This window comes from Camponotus vicinus, unplaced genomic scaffold (genome assembly GCF_025532165.1).
Source record: "Camponotus vicinus isolate PSW18456_S1 unplaced genomic scaffold, iyCamVici1.0 SCAF_7, whole genome shotgun sequence".
In the NCBI taxonomy this organism is placed as follows: Eukaryota; Metazoa; Arthropoda; class Insecta; order Hymenoptera; family Formicidae; genus Camponotus; species Camponotus vicinus.
The window spans coordinates 14,829,463-14,843,227 of record NW_028141979.1 but is presented as its reverse complement, the minus strand read 5'-3'; the positions used below and the strand labels follow the sequence as shown (position 1 = coordinate 14,843,227).

Sequence of the window (13,765 nt, the reverse complement as noted above, 5' to 3'; positions counted from 1 at the left end):
AAAAGTAATGCGCGCAAAAGAACTGTGGGCAAAAGAACTGTGCGCAAAAGAACTGTGTCCAATTGAACGGTGGGCAAATGTAACGTGTCCAATCGAACGGTGCGCCAATGAGCCACTCCCGGTTGCCACCACTGTGGGAATGGGAGGGATACGGCGCAGTACACGTTGGAGGAGTGTCCAGCGTGGGATACGCTGCGCCGTACCCTGAAAAATGTTGTGGGGGAGGACCTCTCGCTGCCGGCCTTGGTAAGCCAAATGGTCGGCAGCGAGGAGGCGTAGTTCGCCGTCTCCTTCTTCTGCGAAGCAGTAATGCTGCAACGAATTCGCCGAAGCGAGGTGGAGGCGGTCGCGATGGCGAGCGATCAAGAGACGGACGCGGAGGAGGAAGACAGCCCCTCCTCCCCAGACTCCTGGCCATTAACCAGGAGACTACAAAGGGGGGCTTCACCTCCTATCAGGAGAAGGTGACATTAAGGGGTGGGACGCTCTGACTCTTATCCTGGAGAACATCAACCTCCAAGGTGACGAGAAGGGGCCGGAATATAAGACATTGTGGAGCCAGCTAAATTCAATCAAGAGTAAGCTGAGCTCCCTAAGAGGGTAGAAGTATACTCCTCCCCCCATGCCTTCGGAGTCAACCTCATATGGGTTCGCTCCAAGCCGCTCCGCTCGGTCTAGTTCCGCCCAGTTAACTCTAGAGCAATATGTGTCCCCCTCAGTCATCGACAAGGAGGCAAAGGCCTCCAAGCCTCAGAGGGGGAACACACAGCTCCAGAGGGAGGCGAGTCCTCCGGAGCCTACCGCTGTGAGCGCGGAGGCACCGAGGGGAGGTAAAAAGAAGAAGAAGGGGAAAAAGGGGAGTAAGGGGGAGACCCCTGCCCCGCCAGCCGGTCCGCAAGGGACCCGAAGAGAAGGAGGGGAGCTTCGCCCCCCTCAACTTCCCAAGGGCCAACTGAGGCCCGGCCAGGGGAAGGGAGAAACCCCCTCCAAAAGGGGGTTCAGACCACCACCGCTAAACCCGCTCTGCAGCCTCCTGGTAAGGGAGACAACGAGTGAACGGAGGTGATCAAGAAAGGAGTCCGCAAAAGCAAGGGCCCAGCCGACGCAGCACGCGTAGAAAACGCCTCTGCCCCGGCGAAGTCGAAAGTAGCCGGGAAGAGACTAGCTCCTCCTCAGCCTCAACTGCGGGCTCAACCCCCTACACTCCTCGAAGAGGGGAGGAAAAAAGGGGAAGAAACGTAGGGTACTGCGCACAGCCGCGGTTATCATCACATGCCCCGAGGGGCAATATAAGGAGGTTCTCAGGCTGGCCATGGATCAGGTGGATCCGGCCAGCCTGGGAATCGAAGGAATGACGGCCAGGAGGGCTGTCATTCACGGGGGCCCAAATTTTCGAGGTGGGGAGTTCCAACCACCATGAGAAGGCTGACGCGCTAACTAAGCGCGTCAGCGAGGCCCTTGCGGGAAGGGAAGGAGTACGGGTGTCGCGCCTCTCTCCCACGGAGATTCGAATCAGAGATCTCTGCGACACCGTGGAGGAGGGGGACCTCACGAAAGCGATAGCCTCTGCCGGAAAGTGTTCCCCTGAGCAGGTCAAAGTAGGACCTATCAGGGCGACCTGCAGAGGCCTCGGAACGGCCTGGGCAAGATGCCCCCTGGCGGTGACGAACATGCTGACTGCCGCCAGGAGGCTTAAGATCGATTGGACCCACGCCCGCGTTGAGGCACTGGAGGCTAGGCCCCTCCAGTGCTTCAAGTGTCTCGGAAAGGGCTATGTCAGAGCCCAATGCCCGAGCAATGTGGATCGGAGCACACAATGTTATAGGTGCGGTCAACCCGGACACGTCGCGAGGGACTGTGCATGGCCAATAAATTGCCCAGCCTGTCTAGACTTGGGGCGCCCGGCCGCGCACAGGGCAGGGTCTAGGGCGTGCAACGCCCCCAAAAAGAGAAAAGGAGGGGTGGGCAGAGCCCAAGGAGGCAAGCTCACCACCTCACGACAGAGCGGGGGAAACCAAAGCTCCCCCCCTACCGTGAAGAAAGCGGACAGTGATTTCATTCCTCCCTTCTCCAAAGAGGAGGAGAGGATACGAACCCCTCCCGCAGAGGGAGAAGAAGGATAGGATGGGCATTGTGCCCGCGGACGGCTCTCCACTTATAAATGTGGAGCACCCGCATGGAGGTGGCATCGGAGGAGCCGTGTGGCAACTAAACATGGTCACACGACTACTCCAGGCCAATCTCAACCACTCCCGTCAGGCGCAGCACCTGATGATGCAATGCCTGGCAGAGCGTGGCATGGGATTGGCGATCGTCGCCGAGCCATATAGGATCCCCGAAGAGAACCCAAACTGGGTCGGGTATAGCAGCGGCTCGGCGGCGATAGTGAGGGCGGCGGTCGATCTCTCCCCTCCTCTCCAGTCCATCGGGAGAGGAGAGGGATACATCGCAGCATAGTGGGAAGCCTACCATGTTGTTTCATGCTATGCCCCCCCGAGATGGGATTCCGGCGAATTTGATACGCTCCTAGAGCGAGTGGGGGTGATCGCGGACGACATCCGTCGCGACGCCCCCGATGTCCTTATCATAATAGCCGGGGACTTCAATGCGAGGTCCCCGGCTTGAGGCGACACTCGCCGGAATCCCAGGGGTCAGCCCCTGGAGGATTGGATTGGCGGGCACGGCCTTAGTCTACTGAACGTGGGCCGTGGCAGCACGTGTGTGCGGCCGCAGGGGGAGTCCATCGTCGACATCACGATGGCCTCCCCGAGTGCCGCACACAAAGTCAGTAGCTGGCGCATGGTCGAGGATCTGAGGGGGGAAACCCTTTCGGACCACCAATACATAGAGGTGGTCCTCGGGACCGCGTGCCAGCAAGTGCGACGCTCATCCACCGGGGAGGGCGAGAAGCGTTGGGCCCTCACGAAGCTCGATGATGAGAAGTTAGAGACCGCCCTCATGGCCACCGCATGGGGTCTACGAGAGGAGGAGGGGGAGTGGGACATCCACCGAGAGGTGGATTGGCTGCGGGACAGCATGCATCGCATTTGTAATGATGCGATGCCCCGCGCCAAGTCCCACCCCCCCCAGACAGGCCACATACTGGTGGACCGACGAGTTAACCGAACTTCGGCGCTCGTCGGTCCAGGCCCGCCGGGCCCTCTCGAGGTTTCCTCTGGAGGCTTAAAGACACGTCCGACCTCCTCCCACATACATCCCTATCTTTCTCTGGAGGCCTGCCCCGGCCCTATGTTAGAATCCATCCGCCACTGCTATTTGGTACAGTGGGGATTTTAGTATATACTAGAGGGATCTTGGGGGATGTGGTCACTCTACGGCGTTGTGCTCGTCGGTGCCGTTTCATACGGAAGGCCAGTCGGAAGCCAGCATGTACGCGAATACCTCCACCGGCACTTATTTGGTCAGCGAGCGATCTTTCAGGGATCCTCCGTGGCAATCGGCATTGCATCCATCGAGTGAGATACCAACATCGCTCTGGAGTCGCATATCACTGTGTTAAAAAGCAGCATTAGGTGTGAGGTCTGGATAGCTCAGTGGTCTAGAGCAGTTGCCCGGAAAGCGAAAGACTCGGGTTCGATTCCCGATCCAGCCACTTGCGCCTCACATATTTTTCTAATCCGCGAATATTGTTTTCTAGCAATTATTCGTTAGGTTGAAAAATGCGTGAATGCTCTCTCCACAGGATATGCGTCGATGCCGTTGCCATGGATGGATTCTGTCGCTCGTTGATCAAATGGGCGTAAAGACACGTCCGACCTCCTCCCACATACATCCCCATCTTTCTCTGGACGTGTCCAGAGGACACGGCGTCCGTATAAAATTGTACTAAAAAGGCATAGAGCCTGGACGTCCCCTGCGACGGAAACCCTGGAGCCACGTCTCTTCGGCGAAATTGTGGACACCCTCTTCCCGCGTTGGGTGGAGGGGTCCACATTAGAGTGGGGTCCAAACTTAGACGGACCCCACGAACTGGCCGAGGAACAGTTGGTCTCCGGGGATGAGCTTTCCCGGGCCGTCCGGAGGATCGGGTCACGAAAGGCCCCAGGTCCAGACGGCATACCGGGAAATATTTGGGTCCGTGCCCTAGACTTCTTGGGCGCACATCTTTAACAAGTGCCTCAGACACGGGCAGTTTCCCCAGCAATGGAAGAGGGCCAAGCTGGTCCTTCTTCCAAAGGCAGGCAGAGAAGCGGGTACTCCGTCGGCGTACCGGCCGATATGTCTGCTGGATGAGGTGGGCAAAATCTTCGAGAGAATTCTCACAACCCGCCTCACTCAGCACCTGTCCCGTAATGGAGACCTCCATGAGGAACAATATGGCTTCCGCGAGGGAAAATCCACAATTGACGCTGTGAAATGCGTCAGATTCCTCGCGGAGGCCGCGACATCGGAGGGCAGGGTGTGTATGGCGGTGTCGCTCGACATCAAGAATGCCTTTAACACCCTGCCCTGGGACCGGGTGGCGGACGCCCTGCGCGAACGCGAGATCCCCCACTACCTCATGGGGGTAATACGAGAGTATTTCCGGGACAGGGACTTGGAGTATGTCGGACGGGATGGTGGCCGGCATGCCAGGAGTATCCGCTGCGGGGTCCCGCAGGGGTCCGTCTTGGAACCCCTACTATGGGACCTCGCGTACGACAGAGTACTCTGCCTGCCTCCCCCCTCGCGGCTGCCACGCCATCTGCTATGCAGATGACACTCTCGTGGTGGCCGTGGGGGACAGCTGGGGGGACGTAGCGGCCAGGGCCAAAATCGCGGTGGCACGCGTGGTGAGGGAAATTACCGACATGGGTCTTCAAGTGGCGGTACAGAAAACGGAGGCGATGTTCTTTTACGGAAGAGCCTCCGGAGTACCGCCGCCGACCCACATCCGTGTCGGTGGAACCTCTATCCTGGTGGGGGACCGGATTAAGTATCTAGGTCTCCTGCTGGACGGCAAATGGACATTTGGGCATCATTTCGATGCCCTAGCCCCCAGGGTGGAGAGAGTCGCGGCGGCACTTGCCCGGCTCCTCCCGAATCTTGGGGGTCCGGATGGTCGGGTGCGCCGGATGTATATGGCCACCATCAACTCGGTGGCCCTATATGGCGCACCCATATGGGCGGCGGACCTGGCGGCCAGGCGACAAGCCAAAGATAGGCTGCGTCGCATCCAAAGATGCATGGCCGCCAGGGTGGTTAGGGCCTACAGGACTGTGTCCCATGCAGCGGCCACCGTCCTGGCAGGATGGCCCCCCCTAGAGTTTCTCGCTGCAATGTATGCTGAAGTCTATCAGCGCGAGCGAGAGATTCTAGAGGCCACGGGAAGAAAGCCGCCGCTCAGAGCGGAAAGGATCATCCGGATCCATGCCCGACGGTCAATGCTGGAGATGTGGGATGCCCACCTCTCATACCCGCGTACTGCGGGTCAGAGGACCGTCGGGGCCTTCCGGCCCTGTCTTTCGGAGTGAATTGACAGGGCTCAGGGGGAGGTTACGTTCCGGTTGACGCAAGTACTGACAGGGCATGGATGCTTCGGAAAGTACCTGCGTCAAATAAACCGGGAACTCACCACGGTGTGCCACCATTGCCCCATCCTGTGCGACACGGCGCAGCACACCCTCGCGGATTGCGAGGCGTGGGACGCGCAGCGCCGTGCGCTCAGAGGGGTAGTTGGGGAGGACCTCTCACTGCCGGTCCTGGTTACCAAAATGGCCGGCAGTGGGGAGGCTTGGAGGGCCGTCGTCACCTTCTGCGAGGAGGTGATGCTGCTGAAAGAGACGGCGGAACGAATCCGCCGTCGGGAGGTAGCACCACCAGCACCAGCGGGGGGGATGGCGGCGGCGGCCGCTGTTAGCGGCGATGAGGAGGAGGAGGAAGCTGAGGACAATGGGGGGCGTTGGTATCCCCTCCATCTTCCCCCCCGGGCCCCTCCTATCAGGAGGAGCCAAAGGTTGACGCTCGCAAGGGGGGCCATACTCCCCCCCATACAGGGGAGCTGAGACAGAGGGGGAGACACGACAACGCCTCCCCCGTAGTCTTCCCCTGTACGCGAGCGCTAGATTGTAACAGACGGGATGGCGAGGAGGTGGAAGGAGGGTAAATTCCCCTCCCCCCCTCGCTGTGTCAGATGCTCGGCACCGAGCGAAGCGAGGGAGCTACGGCTCCCTCAAGCCCAGTTAAGGACGAAGTCAGTGATAAAGACGGAGGACCGAGAACCCCCACCCCCCCCTAGGAATGCACGGGAGTCGTCTGAGGACGACCCCCAGTGCGATTCCCTCTGGACCCGGTCACCAAGGGCGGGGGGGCCAAGGTGACCAAGCGGGTCCACGGCGTGGCCCCGTCCGCCCACGGTTAGGAAGGAAGGGGAGGACAAATAAAAGCCCTTCCCGGGAAGGAGACCAGGCGGTAAATCTCAGACCATCGGGTCCTATGCGCAGAAGGGATTCACAGTCGGGGATGCCGACGTATTGCACCCGCCAGTTCCGGGTCCCCGCCTGCCCCTCCAGACACGTGCGGAAGGCCACTCCTGAGGTTTTAGCGGGTAAACCGGCGGACCAACACTTGGTACTGCCGGGAGTCCCGCATAACCCTCGATCCTCCCCCGGGGGCGAGGGTATGCATAAAGCATTTCCTCAGAGTTACAAAAAAAAGAGGGGGTGGGACGCAAGATAGCGGAATTTTCCGCCAGTGCTCCCACCCCTGTCACAATTGAACCCGCCGCCCCCACACACATAGGGACAAACGGGATGGGTTATAGGAGAGGGCCTTGGCCCTCTCCCGACGAAGCCACCGTGAGGGTGGAGGAGAAGGATCGGGAGCACCACGTGCAGACTCCCGGTAAATAGCAGCGATATCAAGATAGAAGGCGAGGGACACGTTTCTCCCCCTCCCTCTCAGAGGACTACGCCAGCCATCTCCATTGAGAGGGGGTGTCGCAGTGCATTCCCTCGGGACCCAGTCGCCGTGGGGTGGGGACCCCCGGCGGCTAGTAACGGGTCCCCAAGGAAAACGGGTGGGCGGCGTGGCCACGCCCACCCGTGAATAGGAAGGAGTAAGGGGGAGGGCCAATCAAAATGCTCTCCCTCCCCGGGAAGAAGACCCGGCAGTAAGCACCAAACCGTCCTGTCCCAAGCGCGGAGGGGAGCAACAGCCAGGGTAACCGATGTATTGCATCAGCTAGTTCCGGCTCCCTGCCGGCCCCTCCATTGCGCGGAAGGCCGCCGCGGGGGTTTTAGTGGGTATACCGGTCTGGCTACTAGGTCAGGCCGAGAGTCCCACATAACCCTCACCCGAATCTCCTAGGGTGAGGGTATGCGTAACGCATTACCCCCGCGATACCAAAAAAAATGTATGTATGTATGTATGTATATATATATATATATATACATATTATATATATATACATTCATATATACAGGGTGTCCGATTCGTGAGAGACCAAACGAAAAGTGATGATTTATTGGGTCAAACTAAGAAGAAAAGTCCTCTACCATTTTGCAAAATTCGCAATAATTATTAAGTAATAAGCAAAAATGTCCCGGCGAATGAGAAGCGGTAAATCGCTTGTAGTGTGTGATTATCAAGCGATCAAACGAAAAGTGGTGATAGATTAGGTCAAACTGAAAAGAAAAGTTCTCTACCATATTGCAAAATTCGCAATAATTATTAAGTTATAGGCAAAAATGTCTCAGAGTATAAGAAGCGGTAGACAGATCGTTTCTCATGCGCTGAGACATTTTTGCCTATAACTTAATAATTATTGCGAATTTTGCAATATGGTAGAGAACTTTTCTTTTCAGTTTGACCCAATCTATCACCACTTTTCGTTTGGTCCCTCACGAACCGGACACCCTGTATATATACATATATATATACATATATATATTTTGTATATGTATATCACACAGAATATTTTCTACAACACAACCGTTGTAACGGTGTTTTCGCGCAGCTTGTTTCGCGTATGATTGTTATGGCGCCGCGCGACAGCGAATATCTATGACGCGGAATACGAGAAAGGAAAAGCAAGAGTGTAATGCTTTAGTGTGCGCGTACATGTATACTGACGTATACTGTTACACGCAAGATGGAAGAAAAGGATGGTACGAGATTGTCTCTCCTTATCACACAAACCGATTATAGCGCCGTCTGTCGCGATATCACGCAACTAATCTACTGCTCTGTTTTACTCTTGAGCCTCGATCTCGCACACACACACATATGAATGAAAATTTTAGACATCTAAATATTTTTTACTAGGCTTCTAAACATTTCTGAAAGTTCATTTATATTCTTTCATGCAATCTCGAACAGGAAGCTATCTCATTTTATGCATATAAACTGCACAATTTTTATATAAAGCAAGTATTGTTACGACATGACGCTAAGAGCCGATAGAAAAACTATAATTTTTCAATTTTCTTTTGTTTTTGACATACAACCGGGAGGTTCCCATTTTATTTCTATGTATACTTTAATCGTGGAGAAACGTTTATTGTTCTGTGTAATCAATAAAAAGATTTCGGTGTCCAAAATGATAATCGATTTAGTCGATAAAACAAGAAAGTCCAGCATCCTCTTAAGACGCCGAGAACGATATTTTGGTGTTAGTCGTGACATTATTTGGCGCATTTTAAGAGGAAACAAGTTTCACCCTTATAGGATGTCTCTTCACCAAGCGTTGAATTATAACGACTTCCGACAAAGATTTGCATTTTGCAACTGGATAAGACAGCAACCACCTGATTTTTATTTAAAAATTTTATTTTCTGACGAATGTGTACATTTAAAAGTGATGGATCTGTTAATACTTGGAACTGCCGTTATGGGGCACAAGTTAATCCTCACTGGTTGAGAGAAATGGATCATCAAAACGTTTGGAAAGTCAATGTTTAGTGCGGCATTGTTCGAAGTCAAATCGTAGGTCCTATTTTCTTCGACGAAAATCTAAACGGTGATAGATATTCCGTCTTGATAGAGACAAATCTTCCTGTCTTACTAGAAAATCTTCCTCTACAATTGCGCCTGGACATGTGGTTCCAGCAAGATGCATGTCCATCGCATACATCCAGAGTTGCTCGTGCAGTATTCAATGTTATGTTTCCTAACAGGTGGATAGGCAAATACGGTCCCATCAATTATCCATCCCGAGCACCAGACCTCACTGTCCTTGATTATTATTTGTGGGGAAAAATAAAAGACTTGGTTTACCATAAACGCTCGACTACGAGGAACAACATGATATGTAGAATAAATGAAGCAATTCAATCCTTAGATGTCGATGAAATTCTTCGAACAGCCAATTGCTTTCAAAATAAAGTAGATGCATCGCAGAAAATGGTGCTCAGTTTGAACACATCGCTTGAGCAAACACAAACACATAGTACATACTACTTTCACCCTCGAATCGTGAAAGGCAAAGAAAATAATGAATATGCAATAAGCAGTTATAGAACAAGTTTTTCTTTAAAACAATTATGTGTTTCTTTACATTAATTCATTCGTATTGCTTGCAAAAATCAAAAGTAAGGAATTCGAAAAATAAATATTTATTTATTTAACAAAATATTATGTCAAAATACTGTCACTTTCAAGAGCCTTTCTTATAACTCGAAAAATACTTAATGAAAAAATATTTAATTATAGTGTTTTCGAAAGTTCTTGAGATAAGCTACAAGAATATGCAATGAAAAGTAAGGAGTCCCACTTAAGAAATTGAAAGTGACCTTTACGTGACCTTCAAACGACTATTGAGGGTGTAACCAATGACACCATCTTATGTTCCCTTCAAAATCATACAATTTTTGTCTAAAACATTTTTCTTAAAAATGCTTAGTTTTTGAAACAAAAGGGGTGTACGGGTGATCTCAGACGGGAGCGGTGCACTTGGACACATTACAATTGGACACGATGCAAATGGATACGAAACATGGTTGAATTGGACACAGTGCCAATCCACAGATCCAATAATTTTGGACACTGAAAAAAATTCATTTGGACACCGTTCAGTTGCACACCGATCAGTTGCACACCGCTCAGTTGCACACCGCTCAGTTGTACACCGCTCAGTTGCACACCGTTCAGTTGCACACTATTTGCTTTGATATGTTACAGAGGCGAACGGTTTATTTGAAAAAATATAATCAGCTATCTTATTGCGTTTCATGATTGTAAATATTTAAATGTTTCTAGTATGGGCGCTGGCGGGGAGGGTGGTAGTCCATCTTTCATAAAGCTAACATCTATTATAGAAACAAATATATATAAAAATACCGAAAAGATTAACAAAACTTATACGCAAGATAGGACGCTTTCATTTGCGATTCATAATACACTCTACCTTGCGTAGGGGCCTCGCTAATCTTTTCAGTATCTATCATTTTTAGTATAATGTAGACTTATCAAGTATTTATTAAGGCGAAGATTTATGCAATAAAATTCTAAAAAATAAAATATGCAGCAAAAATCTAATCATATTAATAAAATCACATTTCTAATTTTTTCAAGTAAACCGTTCGCCTATGTAACATATCCAAGCAAACGGCGTGCAACTGAACGGTGTGTAACTGAGCGGTGTGCAACTGAACGGTGTGTAACTGAGTGGTGTGCAACTGAGCAGTGTGTAACTGAACGGTGTGCAACTGACCGGTGTGCAACTGAACAGTGTCCAAATGAATTTTCTTCTGTGTCCAAAATTATTGTGTTCAAATGCACTGTGTCCAATTGAACCGTGTGCAAAGTTTCGTGTCTATTTGCACCGTGTCTATTTGCACCGTGTCCATTTGCATTGTGTCCAAGTGAAAGCCACTCGTCTCAGACACCCTGTATAAAAGTACGTTACATATACAGGGAGTTCCAGGTATCTCGGAGCAAAGTAAAACCAGTAAGTAGATAAACTGAACTTCCCGTTAAACTGAACTAAAAAGTCTTTGATTATTTTGCAAAAACACGTAAAAATTCGAGATATTAATTAAAAAGATCAACCAATGCGTTTGACTAGAAGCGTGTGGCGGCGAAGGCGGTTTCACTATAACATAATGGCGGCGCGCGCTTCTAACCACGCACATTGGCCGATCTTTTTTAATTAATATCTCGAAATTTTGTGTGATTTCTTGCGAAATGGTATAGAATTTTTTAGTTTAGTTTAACGAGATCTACTTATGGATTTACTTTGTTCCGAGATACCGAGAACTCCCTGTATATACACACATATATACAGGGTGTACCAAAATTCCCGCATGTGGAATGCACAGCGTGATTGCTCGTACCAAAACAAACAACTTTTTCCTTTGGGAAAATTGCGTCTGAGCATTACTTTTTAAATGAGAGCAACTTTAAGCTAACGAATGAGCGCTTTAGATTACGCTTGTATCAGGGTCAGCGCGCGCGCGGCATATGTGGCGTTTGAGCGTGTACGCTATTTTACTATTTCACTAAAGGTTTTACAAGAATTATGCATGATATCTAAATATCTATTTTCAATACAACGTACTTAATAAGAGATTTTTTAAATTGATATCATCGAAGCAGCGACTGAAAATAAAATAAGTAGATTAGAATAATTTTGATCCAAACATGCGAATAATTTTGATCCAAAATTATTGCTCCTACGTTCTAAATATTTTTTGGCTCTGAAAAGGGCCGATTAAATGTTTTAAATGTTTAGCACATGTTCGAAATGTAGACTTTCTATTTGTATATTCGCTCTGCGTATGAGATTTTTTTGTATACGTTGGACGTTTTTTTGTAAGTTGTATTGAAAATAGCGATATTTAAATGCATAATTCCCGTTTCTACCAACGCAGTTTAAAGCGTTAATCCCTAATGACATTCGATCAACCAAAGTTTAACAAAATATTGATTTCAATCAACGATTTGTTCAAGTTTAAACTTATGTAAACTGCGTTCAATTTAAGCGACCAATTTTGGCCGTTTAAAGCTTCTTTACTGTCCAGTTTAAAAATGTAACTAGTCTATCTGATACAAAAAAGTAGCTCTAAATATATATTTTTCAGATATGGCCAATTTATTTAATCTTGTGCTTTCATTCTCAGGTGATGAAAATCTTGATGATCATCAAGAACAACGTCGAAGAAGAATGTTTAAACAACGTCTAAATTATTTTGACGAATTAGATGATATAGAATTTAAAATGCGATTTCGATTAAATAAACATTCTGTATTGTTAATATTAGAAGAAATAAGAGAAGAATTAGAATTTGCTAACCGGTAAGTTAAAATTATACTGTATAATTAAATTATAATTAAATTACTATATAATTAAATTTTTAAATATTAAGAAAAAGGTGTGTATATACAATATTTTTTTAGGAATAGTGCCATATCTTCTATGGAGCAATTATTGTTAACACTTCGCATTTATGCAACCGGCTCATTTTTGATAACAATGGGTGATTTTTCTGGTGTAAGCACAACATCTGCGCATTATATAGTTCATCGAGTCAGTGCAGCAATTGCTAGACTGAGACCTCGTTATATTCAATTTCCAAGTACTGTAGAAGAAATAAGAAAAGAACAATTAGGTTTTTATAATATTGCTTGCTTTCCAAGGGTCATTGGCTGCATAGATTGTACATATGTACGTGTCCAATCATTTGGTAAGTATTATCACAATCATATATTTAATTATTATCTTTATTTAATTATTATCTTTATCTTTATTTATCTGAAATAGGCTTATTAATATTATATTGCATTTATATTTTGATTATTGCAGGTGGAGAAAATGCCGAACTATTTCGCAACAGAAAGGGTTATTTTTCTTTAAATGTTCAAACAGTATGCAATAGTAATTTAGAAATAACGAATGTAGTTGCTCGTTGGCAAGGATCAGTACATGACAGCACTATTTTTAACAATAGTCGCTTGCGAGCAAACTTTGAAGATGGAACATACGGCAATAGTTTATTATTAGAAGACTCTGCTTATCCTTCAAAGCAGTATCTTGTAACTCCATCGCTAAATCCACAAACTGCTGCAGAGCGACTTTACAACGAGTCACATATTCGTACAAGAAATATAATAGAGCGCTTGTTTGGTGTCTGGAAAAGAAGATTTCCAATACTAGCACTTGGGATGCGATACCATTTACATAGAATAATGTCTGTCATTGTCGCCACAGATGTACTTCATAATATTGCCAGAAGGAATAATGATGTGGTGCCAAATCTCGATCCAGAATTGCATTTACTCTTACCATGGAATGAAATGTTAGGAGAATGTAATATCAACATTAACAATAGAATTAATAACGACGAAATTAACGGTGCAGCAACTCGAACAGAAATAATTCATAACTACTTTGCCAAGTATGTTAGCATAAATTTTTGTATAAAAGTAACGTTTTGATATCTGATAGATTACATGTGTGTGTGTGTAACAAGTTTTTTAATTCATCGATTGATCAATCAATGAATTAAAAAACTCGTCAATATTTGTATATTAACATAATTATAATGTATGTAAATTATTCAATGTTGTATATAATATATTTATCTTTTTCAGCTTGCTATAAATACAATATCGAATACCAATTTTATATCTGAAGAGATATATTGGAAATCAAGTTATAAATAAATAATTTAACAGATATAAATGTGTATGTGAACAGAGGTTTAAATATAAAAAGTTACAAAATACATTATGTAATTTGTCTGTTATAAAATATATATTTAACTCAAAAATACACATTTTTATATATTATATTATTTTATACGCTCAATACTTATATATATTATAT

At 47.6% G+C, this 13,765-nt stretch overlaps 1 pseudogene; it reads left to right on the top strand.

Annotated features, from left to right (window-relative positions):
- Nucleotides 1-8,668: 8,668 nt before the first annotated feature.
- Nucleotides 8,669-13,540, top strand: LOC145974205 (uncharacterized; annotated as a pseudogene).
- The last annotated feature ends 225 nt before the right edge of the window (nucleotides 13,541-13,765 follow it).